This window comes from Anser brachyrhynchus, assembly GCF_964034855.1.
Source record: "Anser brachyrhynchus genome assembly, chromosome: Z".
Classification (NCBI taxonomy): Eukaryota; Metazoa; Chordata; class Aves; order Anseriformes; family Anatidae; genus Anser; species Anser brachyrhynchus.
In genome coordinates this window covers 48,384,242-48,399,083 of record NC_137697.1, presented here as the reverse complement: position 1 = coordinate 48,399,083, position 14,842 = coordinate 48,384,242, and the positions used below count along the sequence as shown (strand labels likewise).

General features: G+C 43.2%; 1 long non-coding RNA gene across 2 annotated transcripts; it reads right to left on the bottom strand.

Moving 5' to 3' along the window:
* Positions 1-8,123: 8,123 nt before the first annotated feature.
* LOC308185001 lies at positions 8,124-12,085 on the bottom strand. Of its 2 annotated transcripts, none has more exons than XR_013943068.1 (5): positions 11,744-12,085; positions 11,101-11,261; positions 10,745-10,931; positions 9,033-9,332; positions 8,124-8,796 (listed from the first exon to the last, which is right to left on the bottom strand). It is a non-coding gene; the product is annotated as an uncharacterized lncRNA (long non-coding RNA). The 2 variants fall into 2 exon arrangements; XR_013943069.1 differs by having other exon boundaries at positions 9,033-9,096.
* Positions 12,086-14,842: the final 2,757 nt, after the last annotated feature.

The window sequence follows — 14,842 nt, the reverse complement described above, 5'->3', positions numbered from 1 at the left end:
GATCCCAAAATAGTACTGCGCAGAGCTGCAGCTGTTTCTGGCTGATGATGCTCTGAGGATGAGCACTGGCTCACCCAGCTGTGCAGACCTATAACAATTCATATTCTGTAACCAAATGGTTCTTGTTGGTTTTCACTGCAGTTCTTGCACTGTTTTCTTTTGCTCCAAATGGGTGCTGTATCCTAACTGAGACTTTTCTCTCTGCCCTTCCAGATAATGGACATTTGCTGTTCCCTTCCTCTTCCATCTTCAAGAAAATCATTTTACATTGCTACTGGCTCTTTTCTAGTTCTTTTCTAGCTGCTAGAGCTGAATTAAAAATTAGAATAGAAATGCCAAGTCTTATAAAATGTGCAACCTTTCTTTCTATTAAAAAAATTTCCTGCAGTGGAAAAGTAACTTTTTAAATTGAAGAGACAAAAAAAAAAAAAAAAAGCTCTTTTGTGCAAATGTACGACTAGTAATCTGATATCCTGAATGTGAATCTTTGTAAAATAGTAGCTCCATTACTTTCATGAGGGAAAGATGAGTCTGTTTCATGAGGGTTATTTGAGAAAGAAAGGGAAAAATGAGGTGAAACCAGCTAGAACAGTTTATCTATTTAAAATAAAGTGATTTAGGGTTTCAGCATTTTTTCCAGTAACTAGAACAGAACTATTAATTTACAAAAAAAAAAAAAAAAGGCAAATGTGTCAATGAATAAAAGAGAACTGAATGAGTTTAAAATGGCATGAAAAGACATTTTCAAAGGACACCAAAAAAAAAGGTATTAAGAAGCTTCATACAGTGTTGCTAGAAGCAAATAAAAATAACAGATCTCTGTCACAAAAGAAATAACCATATTGTTTCTTTTAATGAGGTCTTCTGGAACTCTATCGATGACGGAGAAAGCTGTCAAACACAAATGGCAGCTGCCTGAACTGTACCATCTTCAAACATTGACAGGACCCCAAAAGTTATTTTTGCCTTTGAAAGACAGAGAGCAATAGCAAATAGTTATTCTGTGTAACTACTTATCACCATAGAATAAAAATGCAGCATGGAGGTGTACAGACATGAAAAGAGATCAGAGGACTTGAAAATACCAGCACAGGAAAATACCAGAGCTATAACAGGGCTACAAAAACTCACCAAGGTCGATTACTGATCAGTAAACAGATGCAATCTTATTTGCTGGTTAAAGCCAGCTTCAGAGATAATAAAGAGAGCAAGGAATATGGATTCAATATATAGAAGTCAACATCAACGGTGAAAATATAGAAGTCAACATCAACGATCAACATCAATGGGGTGATCAGCCCATACAAGCAGCACAAGTTAACACAACAAATTAGTGGATAATTTAGCAACTTAGTGTGCAATTTATATGGAAAAAAAAAATTGTGGAAAATGTGTGCAAATTACCCTGTTGAAATTTAGTTTTAACAGCCTGAATCCATGGAAAACTTCAGCTTTTGGGAGAGATCCATGCATCTCCAGAAATAGTTTCACCCAGCTTAGAGACCCTGGGATTCCACTGTAAGTAGCAAGGCTCAGCGCAGCTTCAGTAAGCACATCTAGGATGGAGAGCAGACATACTGGTCACCTTGCAGGCACAACGGAACAGAACTGAAAGGTCCTCCAACAATTTCTTAGGAAGTATCCCTTGGTCTTACAGCTAACTACAGCAAATAGGAGACTAGCTGGACTGCAAAGGTGTTCCTAGGCTTGCATAAGGTTTTCCAGCACCATGGACCAGTCTCCTGACCTACAGTAAAAGGTTCAAAGGCTTGACTGGTGACTGTTTTCTCCTCTTTCTCAAATATCCTGCAGGAGTCAAGCAGTACCTGAAAATAAATAAATAAATAAACAAATAAATAAATAATAAAAATTAAACACTAAGTGGAGAATCAGTGTTCTTCCAACCAGAACACATCCCCGCTTAGAAACCCGACACTTGCCTCCATACATCTACAGCTAGGCAGTACACAAATGAAGCCCAAGACAAAAGAAGTGGTACAAGTAGTTATGCTCATTTAATGGCCTTATAATACAATGGAAGAAGAAGCAACACTGGAATAATGTAATGGAGACACAGAGAATTTGAGGAGTTTAGACCTATGTTTCAAAAAAAAAAAAAAAAGTTGTTTATGAAAGAGAGAATCCCTTGAAAAAGAGATCTGAACAGAAACAAGAGCAATTTAAATAATCTGAATGTGTTCACCTCCCCTGATGCCACTGTTGGCCAACAGCAGTTGATGCGAGACACCATGCTGTACAAAAGTGAAAAAGAGGTTGATCACTAGTACTTGGCTCCCTGCTGAACATCACCACCAGAAATTCTCTAATGGAACAAGCTGCTACAGATGGTTGTGGTGCATGGCTGCACCATGCCTTGAACATTTGCCACACCAACCAACAGAAGTCTGTGGCATGACCCAAGGACAAGACTCAAGGAAGAAATTCAACTTCAGACAGTTGATGCAGTGAGTAGTCTTTGCAAGCTGACTTTTAGCATGGGTTTCTATATGACGTAGGATCTTCCTTGCATTTGCACACTGCGAAGAACAGAAGACATATTTATGGGAGAGATGGGCAAAGGAGCCGGAGCTGGAGTATACCAGCAAAGGAGTTTCTTGTGGCTGAACCAGTGTTGCTGCTGAGGGTGTTTCTGTCCCTGTGCTCAAGTGTTTGATGAGTTAGTATCGATCTCAGTTTCGCATCTGCCATCCTTCCCATCTGCTTCTCCTCTAAGCACCCAGGACCACAGCTATTACCGAGGTCCTCAGAGCTGACTGTTTGCCTTATCTTATTCAGAGCCACTTCTGAAGGACCACTTAGAGCACTTCCAGAGCTGATATGAATTTCACCCACACAATTTGAGATGAAATATTGGTGTTTGCTGGTTCTTTTGGGAAAAAAAAAAAAAAAAAAAGCAGCGTGACAAGGAAGACTTCTGTAGTCTGTTCCAGGGATGCCTAAAGGTTGCAGCTGCTATTCTTTCTACATGAAGGGCCCTGGAGAATCAGGCTCTCCTGACCTATACAGATAGCTGAAGCTACCTTTTAAATGACTAATCTATGTGCATTCTAAATGTGCTCTATGACTAATCTGATAATACTATAAAGCCTTATTCCACTTCAACTGTACAGGTGTCAGGGGACTTGGAAGGGGTATCATAATCCAAGACTTCAGAAGGTAACCACTAGCAACACAAATGCAAAACAAGGTTATATAATATGTCCTCACACAACCCTCCCCCAGCACCAACTTCTTTGCAAAAGGGGAAGACGCATGGGGAGGGGGAAAGGGCAACAGACACAATCCCAGGACTGACAGAGTTTGTCTGAGATCTCAGTCAGCACCAGTTTGTAGTAAGGGAAATGGGTATATAACCTGCAGAGAGAAAACTAGGCACAGTGCTTTCCAACACGCATGGAAGAGAAAGCTGATGCCTGAGCCTTGCTGTGGTACTAGCACCGCCATGAGTCCAGGCCACCATGAGTCACAGCTCCCAGAGAGGTCTGGACTCAGGCACAGAGAGATATCATTTTCTCCTCATGTAGACAGATTCCAAGTCATCTTGTGGCCCTTCCACCTTGTCGTGCTTTCATCCTGGGCGACGTTTAAACACCTCTGTTTAAGGATAGCTCCAGTTAAATTGTTTTGTTGTTGTTGTTGTTTTTTCCCTTCTTATTTTTTCCTCCACCAGTGCAGAAATAAGGTAAAATCTTAGCTATGCCTAAGCTCAATATAAAATGAGAAGCAAGTACATACAGGGTAGTCAGGAGATTAGAAAACAGGAGCTGAGCTGCACCCATATCAAACAGAAAAGAAAGCAGATCTGTATTCACAGGTTATAAGGATTATATTAATTTTCACTTCCAGAACTGATCACTAAGTTCACTATTAAATAATATGTCATTATTGGAAATCCCATCTATAAGCCTTTCTTAGAGTTTTAAATCACTTGAAAGGATTTCTCCAATCATCTATCCTGAGCTGCCAATAACCACTTCTGTTTCTGCAGATAACCCCTGTAACGGCAGGACAAAAGGCTATCAATACACATAGTATGTCTTTGAGAAAGACACTGGGAGACAGAAAAATTAGGAGAGGTCCAGTAGCAGATTTAATGCAGATTTACAACTTATGTAAAGTAGTGAAGCAGACAGGCATGGGTGGGTGCTACAGAGATGATGACGGCTGCATAGGAGATGATGATGGCTGCAGAGGAACAGCACCAGCCACTGGTAGCAGCCCAGCCCACCCCAAGGACATTGTCCCCACTCCTCAGGGCTTCCTCCAGCCTCAGCCAGCAGTTCACAAAATAAGCCCACTGTGAAAGCGGAACTACTCACCACACTTTTTTTTTCCTCAAAATGAGCCACCTCTGCTGCCCATTAGCTTTACTCCTCACCTGTTTATTTGGGTTAACTGAATTTCTTCAAAATACAGCCAGATCCAGCATGGAACAAGGACTCTATTACTGTTAAAAGCTCTTGGCTGTTTTTCTTATGTCTACAGCTAAGGTCATTGGGGAACCTGCATGATGCAGAGGGAGCTGTTGGCAGGACAGGCTCTGTAGTTTGCTATCAGCAAATCAAGTGCACAGAGCTGTACGCTGGTGCCATTTTCTCTTGATTGGACTCAATATTTGTCTTCCTGCCTCCCCATAGGCACCTGTAGTTTTCAGATTTATTTCTGCTGCTTCTGCTTTTTGCATTCTGAGCAGAAAATATGGATTTCAGTGTTTCTGTCCACTAGGTCTCACTGGCAGGATTGCCTGGAGAATCAAGGAAGGTGCAATGCTCACTGCAGGGAGGCTGCTGAGGACTTGGTTCCACTCTGCTCCCTGCCCTCCAGCAGCAAAGGGAATAGCCCCTGTCTCTGGTTGTTCCCACCAGTCTCATCACCACGACTTTTCCTGTGATTGCAGATGGTAAAAGTTGCGGTCCTGTTTTTATTTGTGATTCTGGGCAGTGGCTTTCTGCAAGAGTTAGTGATATGTGTGTCTCTGTTTCCTCATTTCTGGACAAACCTGCCATGACAGCAAATTGCTCTCCAGCACACCTGCTCATGCAGCGCTAACTCAAGACTGCTCCACCACCCTGCCCCTGAGTAAGTCCAGGATGCACCACATGAATATTTCTAGCACGATGGTAATATTCTAATCAAAATTGGGTCTGCACCCACCCTGCTACCCATGGGTCCAGGGTCCAGCTTGCTGCTGCACCCAGGGGCTGAGGTTGGAGCCCTCAGACACAGCTCCCCTCTGCACAGTGCTCCACAGCAGTGACTGTGCAGGGTCGTTGATTCTTCCTATTTTTTTGCAGGAAAATGTTAGGTGGGAGATGGGAAGGGGAGGGGGCATTATGACCATAACAAAAAGGGAGATATCACATTTCAGCCACGTTCTGAAGAATCATTAGCAAAATCTTAGCACTGTAATAGACTGAATTTTAATTATAATGTTATTATCATACTAGCAATATTCATACGACGCACCATGGATTCCAACATTTAGTTTAAATGGAAAGTGGATGGACAGAGTGCATGAGGCAGAAAATGAGTTAAAAGCACCCCAAAGAAAAAGCGGTGCATCCCAGACTTACTCAGGCAGTCATTACAGCTATCGGCTGGCAGCAAAGAACTGGAGACAGGGAACAATACTTTCACCTGATTGATAAAAGCCTGAAAGTTAAGTAAAATAGATGAAAATTTTCAAGCAGTGAGGGTTTTTTCCCACATAGTGGGTGAGGAAGCCTCTGACGCTTATCAACACATGCTATCAGCACAGCAGCTAGAAGACAAATGTATTTTGTTGGACACTTCAAAAATATTTAGGAAACACTGTAACCCTCGAATGAGCATTGTATTTGAGCAGCACCAATTTTGGCCTCATCATGTTGGAACAAATGGGATCGACAAGTGTATAGCCAAACTGAAACAGAATGAGCTGTAGCAAGAGACTGAGATTACTGAAAATGATATGCTTAGAGACAAAATTGTGTTCCATGTGACTGACAAAAGGCTGGGAGAGAGGTTATTAAGGGAGACGGATTTGTGCTTGCAAAAAAGCAATAGACATCTGCCAGGTCTTGGAAGCCACACAATGCTAAAACCGATAATGTCTGGGCAAAGTATTGAAAAGTCTGCATAAACTGTCAGACGAAGCAGCATGAAAAGTAGCAGATCTAGAGCTCAGCCACATGAGAGCATGAACAAGACATGCAAATCAGCAACAGGCAGAAATGAGAGCTTCTTTGATGCTACCAAAAATGTTTCTGTGTGGACACCACAGAAGTTAAGGCTGGAGGTGTATTCCCCCAACAAACAACAGTGCCAGAAATCACAGAGACCTAAAGCCTTTGCCTAGGCCATGGGTTCCAAAAGTGGAGGTGAGTTGTGTCAGGTGGAGCTTTCAAAAACAAGACTTCTCTGGCACTGGGGTTGGCACTAAGTAATACCTGCTTTTGTAAAAAGAGCCAAAGAGCTAGCCAGCGAGTCTCAGATGCTAGTTCACCCAGAAATGAGGAAACAGAGATGCCCATATCACTAATTCTTGCAGAAAGCTGAAAGCTGCCCAGAATCACAAAGAAAAATAGGGCTGTGCCATGTACCATCTGCAATCACGGGAAAAGACATTGTGATGAGACTAGAGGGAGCAAAAAACATTGTATCTGTAATGGGACAGAATAACTGAAACATTCATGTGAGAACATTACTGTTTTATGAACCCTGTGTGTTGTGCAAATATCCAATTGTAACTCCTCTGGAAGCTGGGAGTGTGGGGACACAGGAGACCCAGCAGCTGCGACACACGTTGCCAAGATGTTTTTTCCACTACTTTGACAATGAGTCCTACTTTCTCTTCTTCTGTTCTCACATGCGTGGAATTAGCCCCACGTGGGAGCTAGCCAGCGTGATGGCTGGTGGTGCCAAAACACACCTTGAGGACCATGAGGCCACCCTTCATGTCGCTGCTCAGACACGGCAGAAGGCCAAACCCTGCCACTCATCCTGAGGGCACACGGGAAGAGAGAAGGAATACCTCCAAGCAAAATCACAACCCTAAAGGGTAACCTGCTACCAGCAGGTCCCCACGACATGGCAGAGAAACCCAGGATGTCTGGTGCTGAGACATCCCGAGGGCAGTGACCTGGACAATGCCACGATCCAACCCCAACAGGTAGCAAGGTCTCACTGCCTGGTCACCATGTTGCTTTGGTTTGCCTTCACTTCACCACTCATCCCAGCCCCTTGCAAGGACCTTTCAGGACCACAGCAAAAAGGAATTAGGAATTTATGAGCCAGGCAGTGCTGCATCAGGGGAGAGCCGAGGCTCTAAGGTGAGGTGTATTTTTAGCAACATCGGTGCACAGCCCAGAAAACATTGGTGGCACTGTGCCTGGGACACTTACCTAGGGAAATGCAGTTTCTCTTGGGACTGGGGATGCTGAGCCAGTCTGTGGAGTTTGGCTTTGCTCATCTGGTTAAAATCAATAGCCTTTGCATTAGCAGTTTTCTCCGAGCATTGAGCTGCCTGGATGATACCAGAAAGCTGCAGAAGCCTGCCGGTTGTTAACTACAAGCTCCTGTTGGTTGTTAACTACAAGTTCCTGTGTTTCCAGCAGCACAGTTAGGGTTCCCGCTTCAGTCCCAGTACAGTTGGACAGGTTCCAGTGCCTGGCACAGGTGCTGAGCCAAACTGTGCCATGGGCACGCACCAGACCACAGCCCACGGCTGCTGGCAGCCTTCAGGCGAGAGCCATTGCCTTCATCACCCTGCTTTTGCTTGCAGGTAATTGCACTGGTAGAGGCTGACCCAAATCTTGTGGCAACCTCAGGTCCATTTGCCTAGGTAATGGAGGAAGGGGTAGCATTCAAATGCATTCAATGCCCCACCAGGTATCCTGTCATCCCCCCAGGTTTGCCTGCTTCACAGCCCAGACTCTCCCTTAATCCTCATCCCTTGGCACTGCAGTCAATTAACAGCCTGGAATTGAAACCGGCTGTGGAAACACAGTCTCTGGTGGCAGAGCATAAAGCCTAGATCTGCAAACACACAGGTACACAAGTCTGAGAACCAGGTGTATTTTTAAAACTACATCATCTCTAATGAATGGATTTTCTCAGGCTTAAAACATAATCAGCCCTAAACCTTCCTCTGGCAAGCAGTGGGTGCTTACTTTCACATGTAGGCTCTCTGAACAGAATTTTTATTTCAGGAGGATTTTTCCATTCTTTTTATTAATTGTTCCCAATTTACATCCGATGCTTCCCCCCCAAATTTTGTTAGATTTGTCTGCCACATCTGTACCATACACAAAAGTGGTACAGAAAGCTACAGTCTGAAATATGCCAGCTGGATGTTATTTAGATGCATTTAAGATTTTGTACATCAGGCTGAGCAAGTACAATTCAGCCTGGAGAGTGCTGTGTTTGGCAAATCTACTGCACATTGTTATTAAGGAGCAAAATTAAATCTAAAATAGAAACCTCAACACCCTGCTTTATATATAGCTACCATAATATTTTCAAAAGAGCTGTTCACAATGAAACTGGTACGAAGCAATGAGGCTTTATTTGCTTTCTGCAAGGCCAGATGACAGCCGTCTAATTTAACCCCCACCACAATGCTGGAACAGATTTCCCAACCAGCATCCCCTCTCCCAGCCCTCAGCATACAGAATCTCCTCTGGAAGCTGTCCATTTCGGCTGAAAGCTCCAGCTGAGAAAGAAGTCATCATTCCGGGTGAGATGATGCCGCTTTTGTGAGGATGCATGCGAGGATTACACAGTGTTGCAGACAACCTGGGGGGGAACACGGAGAGCCATCATGAGTATGGGTCTGCATGCCTAGCCAGGAAGGCAGACACCACGGTAACAGGCTGCCTCCAAAAGGCTTTATCTCTGCCTTAGACCTTTAGCTAGCCCAGCAAGCCCTTCCTCCCTGCGGGGATGTTTCCCTCTGTAAGCTCGATGGATGACCCTGGGCAAGGGCCGACCTCTCCGCTGGCTCTGCTGACAAGCCAGGGCTCAGCTCTCACCTTATCTCTGGGTACAGCCTCGCAGGTCCTCCTGTGGGTCAGCAGCTCTCAGGTGAAACTGGACCTGTAAATCACGGCTGAGGTGGGCACCTAGAGGTGGGCTAATTAAAGATCAGCAGGCTTCTTCAGAAAGCCCGGGGGCAGAGGCAGTGCTCTGCTCCTGTCCGCGTACACTGACCCAAGTACACAGTGTAAGGTGAAAAGAAAGTTCATCTGTTTTTGTAGCTGATCAGTCCTTAAGGTGTCCATCATAAAAGTAATGATTTTCACTTCCTGTCTGCTCTTTTTTTGGCAGTTGACCTGTCAAGAAATTAATTTTCTTCCCTTGTTATATGTCACAGTGTCCCTCTCAGTATGGTGTTCACAAGTACATTATACAATTTCATCAGCATTGGAAATAAGCCCATTCTGCACATGTACTCAGCGAAGAGATAGAAGTGGTCATAAACAACACAATTTCTTTAACATGACCTTGGCTTTCTATGAACTATTACGTCTCTATTTCCTCCATTGTTACAGAAGCACAAATGTATTTTATTGATACATCTATTGATACATATTTAGAAAGTGCTGATCAATATCTGGTGTCTTGAAAAAATCCATACTCAAAAGCTTTTAGCCTCTGAACCCATCTCCTGTTTGCCCGTCTGTATAATCAATAGATATATTTGCTAGGAAGCAGAAAAGTATTGACTTGCTAGTAAGCGTATGAAGTAACTCAAGCAATTACTATTAAATATCATTTAGTAATTGTTACAGGAGCCTCTCTGCTTGGAGGCAGCCCATGTCAAAGTCTGGCAAGATGAGTTGTAAAGGAAAAGAAATCAACGATAAGGAGTTTGTGTAATATTGTGTAAGTCATTTTATTTCTGTCAGGATACTAGCATACACCTCACACAATGAGAATACTTCTCACAAATCAGAACACAAAAAAACAGTACCTCATTCCCCAGAGATGACACTAAACACAGAAAGAAAAAAAAAAAAAAAAAAAACGAGAGAGAAAAAAAATAGTAGAAGAAGAAGAAACAGAAAACTAGAACCATGAAAACTGCAGATACATTTTGAGGGAAGTTGCTACATCAAAAATTTAAGAACAAAAGTGTTCCTTTGAGGGCTGTACCCTGCTTCTACACTGAGAAGAACTTAAGCCTATATATATAACAGCATCTCCTGGGAAGTTTCACAATAACTGTAAATCCTCTTCTGTAAACCTAATGCGTTGACTGCCATAAATTTACTGCAAACTCCAGAGACACCATGCTGCTTGGCAATGTATCTAGCATATCCCTCATATAAACATAAGACCAAAGGACCAGGCTTGCACCAGGTTTGCTCGTGGCTGCCTTTCTCCTTACCTCCACCTGCAGGGAATACAGACCTGAGACCTCCCCACCAGTGCTGCCCACTGCAAGCTGCTGTGGAGTCGGCAGCAGGGGATGCTGCTCATGTCTCGGTGCACAGTGCTTGATGTCCTGCATATTAAACTGCTGGTGAGAGTAGGCTGGAGCTGAAACGTGCCATCCTGTGCCAGTGCAGGGAAGGCAGTAATCCCTGGAAGCCAACAGCTATTGGAGAAGTGAGATCTGAATTTGCCACAGGGAGCTGCCTTGTCATTATAGTTATAAGCCCTGAAGAGGACATGTGCGAAATAGGTACCATGCAGCATCCTTATCAGCAGGTAGGGGATGAAGGCTAGAGAAGTAACAAACCTTGTTGGCTGGCTTCGGGCTGGATGCAGAATGATAGAGGAGAAGTTGGAGCTTGTGGCAGCATTTATGCTCAGCTTTGTGGGTGCTCATGAGCTAGCATTCTGCTTGATCTCTTGACAATAGCACAGAGCTTCATGCAGACGTGTTTCTGTAGTCCTGAAGCCAGCTCCGTAGCCAGCAGCACAGCCTGCAAGAGAGGCATGGTCTGACACAGACTGAAGTGAAGGCCCAGGGTGACAAACACGCTCCACTCTGCTCCACTGTGTTTTGTTTCTCTCCTCTTCTGAAACAAGAAAAAATCTGCCATCTCATGAATGGGAGATTAAATTAAAGGCTGTCATGCATTGCTATCTCACCTGATGCCTGCATTTGTCCATTCCAGATAGGCTCCTTCTAAATTAGCAAAGACCTCTTAAACCAGAAGCTTGTTGAATTTGGGCACAGGCTTCCCCCTCCTGCCTGAGAGTCCTCCAGGCTCCTGGCACTGCTGCTTGTACTGCCCTTGCACCACAGCATCCTGCCAAGGGAGAAAAAGCACTGGAGAGCACTGAGTAATTCAGTCAGCAAAAACTGGTAGTAAATTGGCAATAAGCTATTCAAACCTTTTTTTTTTTTTAATTGTTTGCCTGAGTACCAGAGAAGAAGGAATTGTTTGATTATATACATCTCTCACTGTGTTTTAAAAGTGCAATTGCTTCAGGTATTTTATGTCAGACACACATATGCAGATACATACACATACAAAGTGTTCCCAGTTATTTTTCCATTCAGATACTAAACTTTGGCCCCAAAGCCCTCATTATTTGCATTTTTGTGACTCTTAAACATCATTGTTACTTCTTGTCATAGAATCAGTTTTCATAAAAACAGAAGTATTGCTGCCGGCTGATGAAGCAGACACCAATTAGCCCAGTATCTTGTTCAGGCAGTAACCAGCAGGCTGACACTAAGCCCACCCTGGAGAATCAAGTGAAAAATTGTTTATCTCACAAGTCTGACCTTCACCTTCAAACCTCCATTTGCAGCACCCATCAGGCCAGGCACTTCACTGTTCATCCCAGGGACCCAGGAAGGAAAGGAATATTTCCTTAATGGCAAATCACAATTCCCTTGCAGCCATCCAGTGATGCAGGGCAGGTGGCCTGAGGCGGCCTGAAGCAGCACACCTCCCTCCTGCCAGGGCCACCAGGGTCCCCCTGCAACCAGGGGATGTCACCTGCCTTCCCCAGACAGCCAGTTAATGGTAGCTAAACTGAGGCTAGCTTGAGGAGTCTAGCTCCAGCCCCATGCCAGGACCCATGTTCAGGGGTGCAGGAGGGGGTTATCAGTGACTTAGTTATCTCTTCCACCCATCTGTTCAGAAACCTCAGGGGTGGGGGAGAAGCAAGCCTTCTTGACAGCTGAGCCCCCGAGCAATTTGCAGTGGATTGATTTGCCCTGTGGCTGTCGGGGTGCAGCTGCCAGCTGATACAAGGACGACACAGATGACTTGGAGAAATCACCTCTTCTCAGGACTCATATGGGGGAAAGATGCCATAGTCATTGTGGAAGGAAGGAAGGAAGGAGGGAAGGAGGGAAGGAAGGAGAGAGAGAAAGAAAGAGAGAGAGAGAGAGAAGAGGAGAGAGAAAGAAGAGGAGAGAGAAAGAAGAGGAGAGAAAGGGGGGGGAGGGGGGATAAAGAGAAAAAGAGAAAGAAGAAAAGGGAAGGAAAGGGAAAGAAATGAAAGGGAAGGAAGAAAGACCCCAGCACTGCAGGGTGATATTCTAATGGTATGAAATGGATGTGTCAAAAATAGAATACACCCACTTAAAATGAATATCTTTTAAAGAAATAAATGTTCTTTGCAGAAGATGAAAGGCTGCACAGAGTAACACATGGGAAGGCAAATAAATGAGTAATGGTTCCAGTGAAGGTAACCACTCCAGTGTGAAGAGCATTTCCAGTTCCCTGTGCTGCTGTCATACTACTCTTCACTACAGAGCACGTGTATTATTCACACTTTAATTTCCTCCAGACCTTGCACTGTCTAGGGAAAAACAAGCCTTTGCAACCATATTGTAACAGCACATGGTCACCCAGTCTAGTACCACACAACAGCACAAGAGCAGCTCTGTAGACATCTCCCATGCCCAGATATCCAGAATGCCTAGCAAAACTGGACAAATGACTGAGAGCTGTCAAGCAAAAATTCTGTCTGACACTTAGAAGGCATAAGCTATTTTCTAATGTAGACAGGTAACACCAAAAAGTTTGAAGACCATAAACCACATCAGTAGAACTGTATGCAGAGAAGAGTGAAAAAAAGATTTAGAATTCACAACAGACAAAATTATACACAAGCCCTCAGTGCAACATGATGATATTAAACAAGTAATTGGTTTCCATGAGTGTGAAAGAGTGAGTAGGATTTAACACTGAGGTCATTTTAGCTCTCAGTACAAAACTGATGAGTTCAATATCAGAAACCTGTAAATTGTTCAAATTCCTATGCTTTCAAAGGGATGTTAAAAATACATTGGCCTATGCTTTTAAAGGTGTTTTACAATAAATTGAAAAGACTGTCATGAGAAAAGAAATTGAGGTTTGAGGACAGTCTTACTAAGTGATTCAAGGAACTTGAGCTGCTAATCTTATAAAAAAATAAAAAGTAGAAAAGTAAAAATAAAATAAAATAAAATATGAAAAAATTGAAAAGATAGAGGGGTAAATTGATTACAGAGTATAGGCAGATACACAGAGCAAATATCAAAAGCATTAAAGGTATTTTTTAATATGGGTAAGAAAGACAAACATAGAATCACTGGTTGGAGTTAACACCAGACAAATTAGAAACAAGGAGCAATTTGTTACAGCAAGGATGATTAGGACAAGCCATTACTGAAAGCAGCATTTTCCTTTTTGTCTTCTAATTCAGAAAGACTATTTTCTTGGGAGGGATGCTTGTTGCACAAGGTTATGGTCCTAATACAGCAGTTACAGATGAAAGCATATCATCTCTACTGCAGCAGATTGGGCTGGATGTTTCTTCCAGCCTTCATCTTCGGAATGATTTGAAAAATACCTGACCTGATAGTTACAGTGAATGGCATTTTGAAGGTAACTATCGGACTTGTGAGATAAAAATTATCCCCCAATGACCTTCATGTCTATTAATGACAATCCTGCATATTAAAAACACATGCCTGAACTCAAAACGTCTTTTTTTTTTTTTTAATTCCTAAAGAAATGCTGTTGGGTCAACGTGAAATTGGTGCAATGCCTGTTTGAAGGCAATGTTAGCTGGAGTGGATATCATTTCTCATGCCTTCCTCCAGTGGCCTGCTGTGCCAGGATCATTTGTCTAAAGAGCAGAGTAATTGCAATCCAGAACGTGCATCTTCTAGATAGAATCAAGAAATGCCAGTGTACAGAAATCTCCTGAACAGAGGCACAGGAAGTCTTATATATTTATAGCCACACGGGGGACCAACATTTCTGCTAGCTACTTGTTACACATAAAAAAAAAAATTGTACAAAGATTGATAAGAATTTAAGTCAAACCTCATTTTTTTCTGACATCTAAATGAACTCAATTTCTGAAAATGTTGTGCGCTACAGTATATTCCCTAAATTATCCATCTCGAAGTTCACATCAGACAACTGACGGCTTCCTAAATTCAAGCTGTTTTGTACCAAGCACCAAGACAACCCAAGCAGTTATACCAGGTACAGGAGGAGAGGTTTTTAATGGTGGTAAACACAAATCATCTAAGTGGATGATTTTCTAGGTCTTCCAAAAGCATGTACAGTGACAATAACTGTATCCCCATGGCTACCCCTAGATTTTGCAGAGAACAAGCATGTGTCTGTGGAAAATCCTTACACCATTTATACTGGCTGCCTTCCCAACAGTGCACGTATATTGTGTGTGCATACACGGCAATTACACCTGCTCTCACAGCCTAGCAAGGATGGCACCAAACTGCAGTAATAGGGCAGGATCTGGTTGCAGAGAAATCTCTGTTTGTTCCTTGCAGCATTTAATTCTAGCCTCATTACACAACTAATGTTTTCTAGGTTGCAATGTATGGTGTCTTGGGTTTGGTAATCCACACTAT